This window comes from Hippocampus comes, unplaced genomic scaffold, assembly GCF_001891065.2.
Source record: "Hippocampus comes isolate QL1 unplaced genomic scaffold, H_comes_QL1_v1.1 scaffold254, whole genome shotgun sequence".
Classification (NCBI taxonomy): Eukaryota; Metazoa; Chordata; class Actinopteri; order Syngnathiformes; family Syngnathidae; genus Hippocampus; species Hippocampus comes.
The window spans coordinates 59,505-63,324 of NW_017805874.1; the positions used below are offsets into that span (position 1 = coordinate 59,505).

General features: G+C 45.1%; 1 pseudogene; it reads right to left on the reverse strand.

Moving 5' to 3' along the window:
* Nucleotides 1–1,552: 1,552 nt before the first annotated feature.
* Nucleotides 1,553–3,820, reverse strand: part of LOC109527100 (N-acetylglucosamine-1-phosphotransferase subunits alpha/beta-like) — a 5,094-nt pseudogene continuing 2,826 nt past the window's right edge.

The window sequence follows — 3,820 nt, forward strand, 5'->3', positions numbered from 1 at the left end:
ATATGGCTCTCACTGCAATACATTTCCAAATACTTTGCTTTTATGGCTCTCTTAGTCAAAAAGGTTCCCGACCCCTGATAAAAAAGGTTTTCTGATGTTTTCTCCACCCTCCTGTATTCACCAGCAGCACGCTTTCACAGGATGGGCTTGGCACCAGGACACCGCACTGTCCACAATCACCAATCCCCCCCACCCCCCACCCCAAGCCACAAAACACAAACGAAAAGCATAATGATTTCATACAAACATCGTGCGGATTCTTCAGCTAGTTTTTGAGAGTCCATGCACGCAATATCAATTGCATAAGCCAGGGGTGCCCAAACTTTTTGGACCGAAGATCTACTTTTCACACTTTTACACACACACGCACGCACGCACGCACGCACGCCATGATGAGAAACAGCCTGAAACTGATGCATGTGATGCACTTTTGCAGCCTGTTAACGATCGTAGCTCACACGTACCGTTTTATTAAAGTGCTTCCCTGGGCCTTCCTAGATTCCTATTCTTTGCCCGTGCCCTTGGTGAATTGTACACGAAACAAACTCTGAATGAGAATAATTACGATAAAAGATAGAGCGCAACAGCTCTGATCACAAGCTGCGATTGCAATCTGCTGAGCGCTAACAACTTCCGGTGACGTAATCGCGCCACCGTAAATTCAAGATTTACCTGCTTTATTTTATTTTTTTAATTTTTTTTTTTTTTTTTTGTGAAAATGAGGCTGATAGGATAATTAGGGTGCAGTGTACATGAACAGTGGGTTTTCTCCGGGTACTCCGGTTTCCTCCCACATTCCAAAAACATGCATGGTAGGCTGATTGAACACTCTAAAATTGTCCCTAGGTGTGAATGTGAGCGTGGATGGTTGTTCGTCTCTGTGTGCCCTGCGATTGGCTGGCAACCAATTCAGGGTGTCCCCCGCCTACTGCCCGTAGACGGCTGGGATAGGCTCCAGCACCCCCCGCGACCCTAGTGAGGATCAAGCGGTTCGGAAAATGAATGAATGAATGAATGAATGTACATGAACACAAAAAATATATTACTAATGTGTACAAAGACACACAAATGGTTGGTTGTTTTTTTCCCCCTCGAGACTCCTCGGATCTACTTGGGACCTGTCTTAGATCTACCGATAGATCAGGATCGGCGTAATGGGCACGCCTGGCATAAGCCATCCTATCGGCTGGACGAGTACAAAATGGCTGCCGAACATGTTATGGTTTGTTTTGATTTTTTTTCCCCCCAGTAACCTGCACTGATCTTATAGCTCCTTAGAACTTGCTCATGGTAACGCCTCATTTATTTCAAGGATGTTGGGAATGGCCCTTCCTCAAAATTCACTTTACACACACAAACACATGCAAAAACAAGCTTCCATTAACCACTGCTCTTCAAAGGTCAATATGAAGCTCATCTTTAGGCAGCGACATCTTGTGGCAGGAAAAGCTATTGCAAACGGGCTCATTTGGGTTAGAGGGGTGCAACACCGCCACCTGCTGCTTATTTTCGTCTTAACAGTCACTTTTTTCAATTTATTTTTTAAGGGTACTTCATCCTCCGCCCTTGTTCGATTATTTTACTACCTTAAGTCAGTGAAGTGGACCCAAATGGCTAACATAGAGTCTCGACTGTGACTGGTCTGATTTGCGTTCACCTGTTTCATCTTGTTGGTGACAAAAGATGGCAGCTTTGCTCTGAGCTGCTCCGTCTCCTTGAAGGACCCCGGGAAGCCACTGAGGTAGGCCAGCGTCTGCATGCGGATCAGACCCGGAGCCTCTCTTTCTGTGGTCTGTGGAAAGTGGGATTCGATGATGGAAGCACAGTTTCCTTAAAAAGGTCATGTCAGGAAATTAATATAAAACTCACAAAGTAACATCTGGACACTGACAATTTCTTGTCTTCCTTAAACGCGTCTGTGTAGGCTTTCTCAGCTAAAAAAAAGCATGGAAAAAAAAATACATAACAGTTTAATTTTCTCATCATCACCCAGTATAGTAAACCTCACTTCGTTTCACTACGTTTCGGACCCACTGTCAACCTGGGAATTTAAGATCAGCACGGAGGCGGCGGTGGACGGGTGGACGGGTTTGCAGAGTTGGAGCAGCTCCTCGGCGGCTGCCAACGCAGGTGAGAGTGGCGGCAAATCCTGGAGCGTGGCGTTGGCTGGTAGGGGGGGTTCCAGCGCCAGCATGGGCGCAACGATGCAATGAGACAGCAAACATTCCGCTTTGGCCCTGGAAAGGTGCGCGCGACACCGGTCAGGAAAGGAGGACTTTTGCAAAAGTAAAAGGGACATTCAGTATTACCTAACTTTCGGTTCTTCTGTTGTCTCACTTGCATTTTTCCCCAGATGTTCTCGATGTGGATAAATATAAAAAAAATATACAGTGCTACCTTGACTCACAAGCAGACCTCAATGTCGGTCAAGAGGCCACACATCCAACACACGACTATGATGGTACATACAATAATGACAGTTAGACTTTCATATTTCAAGCAAGACTGAGATTCCGTCTCTGTTGGACTACCTCAGAGCTCTCTGCTCATCTGCCAGTTACTCTCTTATGGCCTCCCAACTCCTTGAGCAGAGCCACGTGTGTGCCATTCACCCACGTGTACACCGCATTGATGGGCATGGGGAGGCAGAGCCTCCATGGGAAGGCAAAGGAAGCTCAGTTTTCACACAAGGTCACGTGCTTATTTGAGCGTCAATAAATGAGATTCCGCCCACCTGCTTTGAAATGATTTGCCACACAAATTGTCTCTGTAGGAGTCAAACAGTACATGGTACTGGTCTTGGCTCAACCACAACCTGAAAGCAGAAAGCAATCGACTCAATACAACATGCGGTGGTATACGCCTGAAAGTGTAGACCTTTCTTTTATCCTTGCTTGGATTTAAATTAAAATTCCTCTTCCAGGCTGCTCGTTGAATTCATGACCGTGTTGGTTGATCCTTCAGCGTGTGAATATGTATTGCTTGTGTCACAAAGGAATTTCCTTCCTCAAAACACGTACGAGTTATGTCAACTGGGCATAGAATGCAAGATCAGAGTTTACAAGGAGTCTTCTTACTGTAAATTGAGTGCTCAAAGCAGAGTCGAAAAAAACATCGATGAAAGGCGCACCAACGATGTTCGTCACTTTTTCAGAGATGAAAGTGGACTTTCCTGAAAATTCCCGGGGAAAAAAAATGTTTATATACAGTATATACAGTATATACAGTATATATATATATATATATATATTTAGTTTAGGTCTTCCCAATTTTCTCCCATTATTACTGTATGCTCTTTTTTAACCATCGAGTGACATCTCCACCATTTGGTGGGAGCTCAAAAGTCTAAAATACATACTTTTTTCGTTTTGATATGAAATAACAGCATGTTCGGCTGCACATCCATGATGCGAATCTACCCGTTCCACCACATCCCAAAGATGCTCTATTGGATTGAGATCTGGCGACTTTGGAGGCCATTTGAGTACAGTGAACTCATTGTCATGTTCAAGAAACCAGTCTGAGATCATTCCAGCTTGATGACATGGCGCATTATCCTGCTAAAAGTAGCCATCAGAAGTTGGGTACATCGTGGTCATAAAGGGATGGACATGGTCAGCAACAATAGTCAGGTAGGCTGTGGCATTGCAACGATGCTCAATTGGTCCCAAGGGGCCCAAAGAGTGCCAAGAAAACATTCCCCACACCATTACACCACCACCACCAGCCTGAACCGTTGATACAAGGCAGGATGGATCCATGCTTTCATGTTGTTGACGTCAAATTCTGACCCTACCATCCGAATGTCGCAGCAGAAATC